Source organism: Ciconia boyciana, chromosome 1 (assembly GCF_034638445.1).
Source record: "Ciconia boyciana chromosome 1, ASM3463844v1, whole genome shotgun sequence".
NCBI classification, from domain to species: domain Eukaryota; kingdom Metazoa; phylum Chordata; class Aves; order Ciconiiformes; family Ciconiidae; genus Ciconia; species Ciconia boyciana.
This window is the reverse complement of record NC_132934.1, coordinates 39,990,730-40,003,265: the sequence shown is the minus strand read 5'-3', so window position 1 is coordinate 40,003,265 and position 12,536 is coordinate 39,990,730. Positions and strand designations below refer to the sequence as shown.

The 12,536-nt window shown below is 43.5% G+C and overlaps 1 protein-coding gene across 1 annotated transcript in view; it reads right to left on the bottom strand.

Annotated features, from left to right (window-relative positions):
* RAP1B (RAP1B, member of RAS oncogene family) overlaps positions 1 to 9,420 on the bottom strand; it is a 31,777-nt gene extending 22,357 nt beyond the window's left edge. The window contains exon 1 of the mRNA XM_072863250.1: positions 9,255 to 9,420. The gene's annotated coding sequence lies outside the window, so the exon portion shown is untranslated. The remainder of the gene's footprint in view (positions 1 to 9,254) is intronic.
* Between the last annotated feature and the right edge of the window lie 3,116 nt (positions 9,421 to 12,536).

The window sequence follows — 12,536 nt, the reverse complement described above, 5'->3', positions numbered from 1 at the left end:
TAAGACTGGCTGGTGTAGGCCCTTTACATACAAAGTATCCTTCCATAGTATGTTTTACAGTAATTCTATTACAAATCAGGTTGGTAGCCTGAGAGCAGTCTTACAAATTCCCATACATCATTTTAATTAAGATTAGAAGTTTTATCTGTTGAAAGGACACTGATTCTATGCAAATTGAGAATACTAGCTACTAGCATTCATTAACAGGAATAAAATTAGTTCTTCCATGATAAATGAACCATACCAGCCAAGTCCCAAGTAATTGTAACTCATGTCTGTTTTGACCTCTCAATCAATACTTCCCTAATAGAAACATAGTATTTGAACATGAGCAGAAAACATCACTCAAAATCACCCAAATTATACGTAATTTCACAAACAGTTGTTTTGTTAAAGCTTGAGACATCTGTCCTGAGGTTAAGCTGAAAAAAGCATACACCAACACCCAGGAATAACTACCATCTTCTGCCATATGGTTTTGCTACCTCTGTAATTACAGAAGTGCAACCTTAACTGCTTCTTTTCACAGTTAACTTTATTAGCTGATCCACTGATGAAGGTGGGTTTGTAAACAGTCTGAAATGCTTAACTGAAGCAGCCAAAACTTGGGCAGAACATCCTGTTCCGTTTCAAGATGCTACTGCCTCGCTGCCAGAACTTAGGGATGGTAGCTCCTCAGGGTACGTCCAACTCAAACATACCTTGACTAGAAGATGACAACTGTAGAAGGTGACCTCCACACCTCTGCCCATATGCAGATGCACATACAACTTGGTTGTTTCTGAGGCAAGTGCTAAGTTGTCACAAGTGTCAGATGAGGGTATTTAAAAAAAAAAACAAAAACAACTAAAACAAATGCTGGCTTATCTTAACATGCCAAGCTGTGAACTGCTATAGTTCTGCATCTGCTTTGTGAGCAGCTGATGCATCTTAGATAGCCCCCAAAAAAGTCTCATTTAATAGGTCAGGAATTTCCAAGAGAGGGGAAAAATCTGTCAGTTATGAGTAGGAACCCAAAGGTAAGCAATTCACACTTGCAAGCCTGAGCTCATAGACACAATGACACCTACACAAAAAGCTCAAAAATTTTAACCAAATTAATTTGAATCACACTCATCTCCACACCACTTTCTATTTCATGGACTAGATCTTTACTAGAGAGTTACCAAATTAATGAGGGTTAAACTTGTTTAATCAAGTCTCCACAAGAGTCTATTTGAATCTTCTTGAGATCACTCTAGTTCTTGTTTAGACCATACTTTTTGGTTCCTCTGCATCTTCAAAGCTTGCCATTTTCTGGAGAAACCTGTTATTACCTTAAGACTCACTCTGCTGTTAAGTCAAATCAAACATGTACTTTGATAAGGTAGCAGAAGATGTCCAAAGCATACTGAAATTTAAAATCGGCTCCAGAGGTTTGGATGGGAAGACCTTTCTAAATACAAATCAGCATGTCTGGTTTTCTAAGAGTCATCTATTATTTAGACTATCACAATCACCACAGCATTTGAACAAGCGTTACTACTACATCCTAAATTGTTTACTGAAGAAGAGTTTTACTTCCAGCAAGTTAAATATATGCGTCTCAAAACAAGCTATATTTTGGGCAAAGCCTGAGTGGAAGAATGACTTTTCAGTGCACCCTGACTGTTCCAGTGAAGCAAGTTTATCCTTCAAGAAATCAGTCTTGTATTTCCACATTAGGGTGCTCCCAGTTTACCTAGTGTGTCCTCTGTTTAGGTTCTTGGGATCTATGACTTCAACCTTCTGTAGATAAGGCTGTGAATGGTTCCTTATTTTCACTTCTACTATCACAGCAGAGTCAGCATTCAGCTTGGAAAAGAGGCTTCAGCTTTCCTCTGTGAAACTTGGGGCATTGAATTTCATTTAAAAAGTAGTCCACAATAAGATTAAGTAATGGAAGAATTACATTACCTGAAAATACCAATATTTTCAAGTTGATATATTTGTCTTTGAAAAAAGTATTTGCAAACTTAATCTTAAGATCTTGCCTCTGGCTAGAAGCAGGATGTACTTTCAGTTAGCAAGACTGCACATTGTTCAAAATATTGGTTACTATAGTTAAATTAAGTCCAAACTAACATGCACTTAATGTTACTTCTTCATCAGTTTTGGCTAGACAGGACCCAGATTTCTAGCAGAAAAGGAAGAGGTAGCATCAGGACTTCTTTGTCAAGAAAAAAACCGTACAACCTACTCGATCTTTTCATTCTAGGCTTCACATGAAATATTCTTATTTTCTCACTTTTATTCCTACTCACATAGATACAGCACTTTTCTTCTGAGATTACTCTTAAGAGTTTGATGAAAAGCAACACCAGATCAAAAGGATGCCAAACACCAGCACATACAGTGGCCTAAAGCACTTAATTGTAAAATCTTCTTTTCAGCTACTCAGTTTTTACAGAACTTCAGCTATTACACTTAAGTTTTCTATGCGAGATCTCTGGCTGAACCTCAATTTAGCTTAGGGCGTTTCCTGAAATAAAAGGTTTAGGGAGATCAGAAAAAAAACAGAGGATCATTAAAAAAAGCAATGGACTTGCTCAAATATAAAGAAAGGTGAAAAGGTAACAATAAACTGTAAGAACATACAATGAGCAGAAATAGGTATGATTCAGAAATGCTTCTTTCTCTCTAGTATTCAGATATAAAAAGCAGGTAGAAAATTGTACACCAGAAGTAAGAACATTTGAAGACCAAGCATCCAGTTGAAAAATGAGTTATGAATGCCTGTTTATTATAGTATCGCAGACTTCTCTCTATTGGCCTCCAAACTTACTCAATGCCCAGGATGATCTATATCAAGTAAGAGGGTGTCTCTTCTTTGGTGAGATCCCACCTGATCTGCTACTTAAGTAAAAAAAGATATATCAGAAAAATGGGAGTGTGATTCTCCAGCATGACAGTCAGCCATTCTTGCCTCTTCCGGTGCTCCTTCTTGATGCCACAGGACTACTACACAGTCTCTTATGTTCCACCAAGTGCTAAGATGACAATTGACATCAATTTCTAGAAGCATGGCATATTCTCAAATAACTAATGTCAGCAGAAATTGGATTTTGAACACAGCATTTCACAGCACACTAAGAACACAAGTCCAAGGCATCTCAAATTGTATACTTATATTCAGTGAATACTGTTGATATAAAACTATCTTGGAAATTCATCTATGGACTGGTATAATATGTGCAAGAACTCTGAAGGTGAAGTCATACTTGCCAAGAACTCATTTCTGATGCCACTCATCATAAAATCCATTAACACACATAGCATTTTCTGTACACTTGCACCAATATAAACAATAGGCAGTAAATAACAAAAGGACCATTCCCTGAATGGGAATAAAACCATCACACTCACAGAATGCCTATTGGCCATCAATTCTCCATTTTAAACAAGTCAGAAGAATCACAGAAAAACGGTGTGATATATCCTTATACATACTAACTATATAAATAAAACTCCAGGAGCGCAAAAGTCAAGAGCTTGCATGCAGTATTAATTTATACACTTTCCCAAACCCGAGAAAGTCCTTCAACAATATTGTATGCAAAAAGCAATGACATGAAGCCAGGTAGGCTATGTTTATGGCTCATTCTGTACATCAAGCTTTCAGAACGTTATCTTGTAAGTAGCCTCTCAATGAAAGATCAGAGGAGGGTTACAGACTGCATCTTACAATGTCTAATAATTCACCTTAACCCCTTCACATTTGCAACATTAATAAAAGAGGTTCCTGCATGGTGTGTCGCTGGGCTGCCCCCACACTTAACTGACCACATAAGCCTGGACACACAGCCATGCACAGCTCAGTCTCAACTGTAAATGGCACAGTATAAACAAATAATCTAGTCCTAAATACTGTACTGCAGAGAATAAGATTCTTAGATAACTTCCACTTAATAGATTACTTCCATTCCACATTCCAGTCTACTCCTTCTCCACATTCAGAAGAAACAAAACACGTTGCAACTCTCCACTAGTCTTCTAATGAATCACTTTTGGGGGAAGTATCAGACCAGATGTTATAGAAGTTTGAATAACTACAAGCAAGCATTGTACAACTGCACAACTTAACTATCAGTATTGTCTGGGTTCTGATGCAGTCCAAGCACTGTTCAGCATACTAGCTTCATCTTAAATAAAAAATACTGACCGTACATGAAACTTTTAGAAAAAACACAAGTAGCTGGTCTGGCCCTGCAAGTACCGAAAACACTTTGATTTCAGTAGTGCTGAAGTGCCACACTTAGCAACGTACAGGTCCTCCTTCTGTCTCCTGTACCTCCCCTCTTGAACTCCACACAGGTAACACACATATCTGCAGTTCATCTTTAACACAGATGTGGTGGTACTCTTTTTGCTTCTTCCTGATATTTGAAGAATGCTTTTAAGAAATTTCCTTTCATTGCAGACATGAAAAAAAATGAAGGCACAACTGGTTAGGCTGCGCAACAGAGACTATGAGTGGAAAAAAAGAGGACAAGACTTCAAAAACTAAGACAACTAATACAGAGAAACAAAAAGAAACAATTGCAGAGACTATCTGTGTTCACAAGTTATTTTAGATTAACTGAAGAGGAGGCTAGCCAACACACATTATTTGGGATACAGATAGCAAATTCATTTAAGAAAAAGCTTTCACCATCTCATTTCACATAAAGTTATGAAGTAAGCCACACTAAAGGAAATATTGTTAAACTACATCTTTTCCTTTAATCCAGATTATCTACTGAAATCAAAATTAATAATAACTGTTATAATTAAAGCAAATAAGAGTGACATTCACCTCAATGTCAACAAATTTTGATGCAAAGAGCACATGCTTCTCAGAGTTTCTATGAATAAAGACAAGAATTATAACTACAGATCCTTGCTTTAAGTTTGTCTTCAGTTAGGAAATAAACTGTTCTCCTGTTCCAGTTCTTCAATACTGTCCAGAAACTTAATGATACAAAGTTTCTCACAGCTCTAGGATTAGAGTTACATTGAAAATTATTTCATGAATGAGTAACAGTGGCACATAATATCCTTTTTTGCAGAAGACCTGGTCAAGTCATTCAGATTTAAGATACCTTCATGTGTTGCAACAGCTGCAGGAATGATATCAAGTGATCTAAGAAACCAGGGGTTCCCTGAAGTGAATCTCAGGCTGAAGAGAAACATGAGATGCTGCTTCTCTGCCACAGGATGCAAACACCAGTCCATTAGAAGGGCTAGGCTGTCCCAGTCCTGCACTATGGTCTGGCCTTCCTCCCTTGGCCAAGAATGAACTAACCACGTGTACTGTAATTGGCAGTCTCTTTTCATAGTTGCATAGCAGGGATTTACTTCAAATAACATCAAGTCCTTAGATTAATAACTAGAAAGCTGAGTGGGACAGCATACAAGATACTGTCGAATGCCTCTTCTTCCTAGTTCAACTCTAAAAAGTTCCTTTAATTCTGCTAGACGCATTCCTGTAGGGTCTTATAGTAAATTTCACTCTACTGCTTCAATAGTAAAAATTACTATTAAAACACTGCTCTTGAAAAAAGAGCATCCTGAATAGCTAGAGAGTCCCCAAATCATTTTATATTTCAAAAGTTGCCTACTAGGCAGATTTCCAACCTGGAGTTCACAGCCTTCCTTCCTTTCCTTGCTGCTAGAGGAGAGGAACACATAGTATGTCAGAAGCTCACAACAGCGTACATAAATAGGCACACACAATAATAAAAAAACCCTTTCCACTTTTAGTCGTCCAGTGTTTCTTTAGGCATTCCAAAGCTCAACAGATGAGAGCTTCAAGCCAGAACCTACTGCTGCTTTTGAAGGTAGCCTCATTCAACCGTTCCATGAAGAAACAGTTTGTGCCATCAGACAAGGTCTTTGACTTTCTCCAAATAGTGCTTGCCTACTATAAGCAAACTGCCATAGCTTCATCAGAATATTGCTTTGCTACACCTGTTCCACTCGGTTTTCTCATGGTTGACAGGCCTTAAGGAAAGGGTGATACATTAGATGCTTTAAGTGAGATACTAAAGCTCTACTGCAGCCAACTGCTGAACAAATTTGGAAACTCAATCAACTTGAAAACAGGTCCCCTATTAACAGCATTCAAATAACAAAAAACCCTTCCTCTTTCCCTGCTTTATGCAAGAAGAACAGAAACAGACCATTTAACCACATCTGAGCAGGAAAACAAAGTTTGCCTTCGAATATGAAGGTGTAGTTACTGTAGATACTCCTTCAATCTCTCCAAACAAGGAGGCTGTCTAAAATATCCCTCTACCTGACCTAGATGCAACAGAACACAGCAGAAGCCTGCCCCAACTCAGCAGGGATTCAATGCACTGACATTACACAGTGCACTTTGGTCTGCTTTTGTATTTGTTCCGAGGCAAAAAGAGTTGTGCTTGCAACCACAAGCTAAACATGAACTTCTGTTGCACAGGGCATGCTTAGTGATCTGCTTACTAAGAGACCAATTTTGATTAAAACTCACAATGACTTGAGCTTACCCTGAAGAACACTCTCAAACGTCAGTCAGGTGCCTGAAAGTTATCTAAGCATTACTTACGATGGGCCAATTCATAAAGGACCCGCCTACCCTCTTACCATACACCCAAGGACAAAAAAGTGCCTGTTTTTATCTATAAGATACTCTTACCCTTAAGAGCACCTCTCCATACCTAGCTCTGAGCAGCTACCAGAGCTCTGCAGATGACAGGATTGGCACTATAGCAGTAAGCATCAAGTACTTCTGTGACTCTTGCACTTCCTACATCCCAAATGATAGGTGGACAACTGTTTTAGTTCCCAGTCATTTACTAACTGTTAGATCACAAGCTACAGCGTAGCCTTCAGCACACTTCCTTCCTCAGCCACACAAGTAATTTCTTTCTCCTTTTGTAGGCCCTCACCTAGATTCCCATCTGTTTGCCTCTGCTCCAGAAAGGCTCTCAATTAAAAAGACAGTCAGTTTTACTCTGCAAAAGTGGCACAGCACAAAGAGAACTGTCATGGCTCACTTCAGATTTATTTTTGATGAACTGTCCTACAGCAGAGCTTCGGAACAAAACAGCACAATTTTAATTCCACTCAGAAAACTTATCTAGTGCATGTATGCAGTAATAGAAGCAAGACACACAGCTACAGACAGTAAAAAGACTATCGCGGGTTTTTTCCCCATATACAAGTCCTGTTTTTAGACTCGTAGTCTTTCAACTCTGTTTTGCAGATTATTTCACCCCCAGGCAGACAGGTGCTCCAAGTTATGATCAGATTTGCTGCAAAAAAGATACACAACATTTATATTGTACAGTGCAACTCAAAACTCAGTTATTTAGCTACAGATAATTATAAAGCTTTATACTGTGGTTGCAAGTTGAACTTGAAGTAGTTCATACCACTATGAGAAGCATCCCTGAAAATATGCAGGTACCAAGGAATAAAAGACTGCATCTAATTAGTTAGCAAGTTTATTTGCAAAGCCTTTGATGTGAACAGCCAAGGTAACCTCCACTATTCACTCAGCTCATTTTAGCTAGAATGAAGTCTACAGGATAGACTTTGAGGAAGACTAAAAAAAACGATGCGATGAATAAAGAAAGTGAAAACACTTGACTTAGCAAGTTGTTGGGGTTTTTTTTTCCCCCCCAAAGCTTGCAATTTTAACACAGAGGCAAGTCATCCAAAAGAAGATCATTTGATTCATTTTGCAAGTTTTCCATAGAGGAGGAGAAAAAAAAATAATCCCTTTTGAAAGGAAAATATATTTGGTTTTGAATGGTTACTATATAAGACAATGTGATCGCTTCTTTGCCTTTTAATTATAATTTATGAAAAAGAAGAGTATTTTGTGTCTTCTTTTTTATAACAGTAATTTCAATGTATATTTGACCATGAAAGAATAGTGAAAAGTCTTTGTCATACACTGTCTACACATTTCACATTGGGGTAAGATGTAGCTGTTATATGCTGGGAAGAACAAATTACACTAATCAAAACATCTAAATGCAAGCACACACACACAACCTGTACAATTTTCAAGCTGGGCATCTCTGAAACACCCTCTCTCCTGGAACTGTACTACCTTACTATCATACCCCGAAGCAGTATAGAAAAAGCTTTTTTTTTTTTTATAACCCATCCCTTTAAGACAGAAAAGGGAGTAAAAGCACACTGATCTTTTTTGCAGGAAAGCTTGGTTTATTATCCTCTTTTTGTAATCCAAGGCCAACGCGAAAACACTCGGATTTGGGTTTATTCGACCCTTTGCAAACTTCACTTTCCTTCCACCGCTTCTTCACCAACACACGCAGAAGGGTATGAGGTATCTCGGGGTTATTAGACGGGTTTGGTGCAGGAAGCATCAGTCAAATTCTTCCATTTGCTTCGACACGGGTGTGGGGGTTGTTTAGACGAGATGAACGTCCCTGTCATCCCATTTTCCTTTTTATTTTGTGACAAGCAGGAAGCGAACTCGCTAGCCACGACGTTGCCTGCTTATCCCACCCCGTGGCTACCCCAACCACAAGCACCGGCGGTCGGCGGGCTGCCCGGCCGGTCTCGGGGCGACGCCACCGCAGCGCCCCGAGACCGGCCGGGCAGCCCGCCGACCGCACCCGGCCTGTCCCCCACTCGCCTCGCCCCCACACACCGGCCGGAAAGAGCAAGCAGCTTCTCTCCGACGACCGGACTAGGTGGGGCTCCGGCTCGGACTTCCCGCTGACAACGACGACGACGACGGCAGCCGGGGACCGTCCCCTTCCCCGCCCGCGGCGGGGCCGAGCCGGGCGTCACCCGCCCCTCCCCGCACCCGGTCGGGCCCCACGTCGCGGCCCCGAGCCGCGGGGTTACAACTTTCCGCTTCCGCTCCAACTTCTGCTCCGGCGACCGGCGGGAGGGGGGTGGCGGCGAAGGGCAGGGCCGAGCCCTCGGCCCGGCTGGCAGCGGCTGCCCCTCAGCGCCCCGCTCTCCCCCCCAACCCCCCCCCGCCGTGTCCCCCCGCGCCTGAGGCCGGACGAGGCGGCGGCTCACAGTTTCTCCTCCGCCATGTTTCAAGCTCGTGCCCCTTCCCTCACAGCGCGCCGCTCCCCGCCGCCGCCGCTCCCCCCCCGCCCGCCGCCGCCGCCGCCGCCGCCGCCCCCACCGGCCCGTCCCCGCCCCGCCGCGCCACCTGTACCAGACACGCCGCTCCCCACCCCACCGCCACAGCGGCCCGGCCCGCGCTCCCCGCCGCGACCTACCGGACAGCGCCTCCGCTCCCCGCCGACCGCCGCCGCCGCCTCGCCGGCCGAGCCCGCTGCGCGCTGCCCGCTCCGCTCCCTCTCGCTGCCTGTGCCGGGGCGCGGCTTGGGGCCGTCGCCGTGACGCCGCACGCCCAGCCTCGCTCTGGCGCGGCGGGGGCGGCGCGGAGGGGAGGGGTGACCTCGCCGCTCCGCTCCCCCTGCGCAGGCGCGCGGCCCGGCGCCGCGCAGCCGCCCCTCCCCCCATCGCTCCCCACCCCCCGCCCGTCGGGCCCCATCTTGGGGCGGCCGCACCTTCGCGGGGCACTGACACCCCCCCGGGCACGCACCGGCGGGGACGGAGGGTAGGAAGGGTAGGAAGGGATGGCCGCCGGTCCGGCGGCGCTGCCCTGACTGGAAACCCCGCTGGGGCGGGCCGGGCCGCCCGCCTTGCAGCTCTGCGGCCTCCCCCGGCCTGCCGCCACCGCCCGTGGTGGCAGCGAGGGAGGCCTCCCCCGGGCCCGGGGCGGCAGCGAGGGAGGCCTCCCCCGGGCCCGGGGCGTGTGGGGGCCCGGGGCAGGCAGGCAGGAGGCGTGAGCCGTCGTCGTCGTCGTCCACATTCCCCCCCGTTGGACTTGGGAGATTTTTACTTGGGGATGGAGCATGAGCAAAATGCGCAGTTTCAGTGGCCAGGGGCTGGAAAAGTGTGTTAAAGCTGGGGACCACAGCCCAGCGTTGCCTTGCAGTGCCAGGCCTGTCTGTACCTCTGTCTCCAGCCCTGTCAGACGTTCCCGAAAATGCCTTGTGCTCCATAGCAGCGCGTCCTCTCCCCAAGTTCTCATTGGGATAACGTGGTCCGTCTCACCCCAAGTTCTTGTAAGCCCCAAGTAGGAGCTACAGCTTAGTTACAGCTCAAAGGCTGGCTGAAAGCACATTATGGTTGCTTTAAGTTAATTTAGAACATCAGGAGCTGGAAACGTAAATGCCAGGGCAGTATTTCTTACATTTCTATCCATTGGTGAAAGGTGTTTTAGAAATGTAACATACTACTGTTTTTATGTGGATTATTACACCTCTGGATGTGAACAGCCTATCATTAGCCCTGCTGATACAAAGCAGGATGCCTATTGCCTGCAAATAATTATGATATTTCTTAGCCTTTCTCTTATTTTAGTCCTAAATAATGTAAGTCACTTTTTTCCTGTGCCGTGAATATTTTCCAGTTACAAAAGGTTTAACAGATAAAGGTTAAAAATAAATGAGCATTTAGGTTTCTAGGAAACACTTAGTAAGCAAATAGTTAACATGGTGTGTTCAGATAAAACTTTTGCTCAGAGGAAGTCCACAGCAGAGTGTGTCAAACTGACAGGAAGTTGCAGTGAGGCTTCTGGCAAGGAGAGTGGGTGTGGAGGAAGCACAGGCTTTCTGTTTGTAGCACAGAGATAGAAAACGGATTAAAAAAAGAGAGAGATTACATTTCCCCAAGTTGCATGATGGAGAGTTCCTTGCTATAAATGTTTGGAGACTATACAGCTTCAAATGAATGTGTGGGAGACGCTATAGCTCAGAGCAAACAGAGTCAAAGAATGACCGGAGAAATGAACTGCCCTTGGTAAGAGAAGCTTCATCTAGATTCACGGCATCCAGAAAGTGACGCATTTAAAAAATACTTTTCTTTAGAGTGTTGCTCTCAAATCCCAAACGTCATAAAATCTCTTCCAAAGTCCAGACAAATCTCTTGGTGTTTTACAGCTTAAACCCTTGTGCAGTACTTTGATAATGAATCCCTGTAAATGACGGATAATGCAAGAGAGCTCAGGTTGTGAGAAATCAAGTACATAGAAACCAGTCCTTTCTCAGCAGAGTATCCTATGCGGGGCAAAAATCATTAATGAGAGATGTCAAAATACATAAAATACAGTCTCTCAAGTAAAAATCGTAAGAGCATCTCATGCAATTATTAGCTGTATAGTATGTTTACTCAACAGATAGAAAAATGTTTCTGTTTCTTTAGTCTTTTCTGTCAGTAGATACTACTATCAGCTCCCAGAAATATTCATTTTATAGAGGAAAAGAACAAACAGAAAGATATATCCTCTGCCCTCACAACTTTCCCCAGTGAAGTAGATTAATCACAAGTAACAAGCAGTGTTCCAGGAACAGATGTGTGTCATTACTGTAATAATATTTTACAGTGTGCCTTTAATTGCCCTGTGTTTTATAGGCAGTGGGGCAAACAGTACTCTTTGCTATACAACAAGAAAACAGGAAGGGGCCTTTGGGAGTCTGAGTGAATCTCCCGTGAGCAGATCTTGCCATTTTGAGTTTCATACAGGGGAATCTGAAACTCAGTATTTTAAAAGAATTGTATATACACGTATATACACATATGGTTTACTTAATATAGACGTGCTTGGAGATTGATCACTGTAACTAGAAGAAATAGGCAATTAGGATCCATTCTGAGGAAGAGACGGAGCGTTCCCTTTTCCCAACTCTCTCAGCCACATACTTTGAATGTAAATCGGGCCCTTACGTTTGGATTTTCCTATGAATCATCTAGCTAATCCTCAGCGCAATTCTTAAACCAGCTTTACTCATATCAGTGTGACTGGCAAATAGAAATCGGTGTGCTTCTTAAGCATACTTGCCTGGTACTCCACAGGGCTTGTTCTGCTCAGCTTGTTAAGCGTTTCACATGTGTCTGAGCTGCTTGCTGATGGTCACTCAAGCAACTGTGCCAGTGCGGACATGTCCCTGTAATAGAGCAACTCCCCAAAGAACTGTGAATACGTAAGAAATGGGGGAGATAGGGCCAAAGTGCTGTTGAATAGGAACAGCACAGCTGCATCAGCTTTCCTGTTTAGTGGGCCTGCCTGCACCCAGCATCGATCTGGAGTTTTTAAAAGAAGGAGGTCAGATACCCAGCTGCCTGCTCACCGAACAAAAAAACAGAAGAGACCTGCTTATGCCCATAAACCTTAATGACAAATATACCTTTCCAAAGCACTGTACCACTTGTCCTTTGGGCTGTAACTTCTGTCTTCCAATTTACCAGTTGCCTGCCTGTACTTCAAAAACCTCTTATTTCAATGACCAGTGCTTAGCTGGAGCTAATTCACTTTGCTCATCACTAACACAGTGAGCTGTCTGATAATGTCATGGCTGTTGTGAAGAACAGCTACAAGGGAACACAGAAGATCCCCTCTGATGGAAGAAGAGGAGGAGAATACTGACAGATCTTGTTAAAAAATTCTGTGGAATTAGTGGGGGGCAAGGGGGAGTTGATAGATTGTTTGGGGA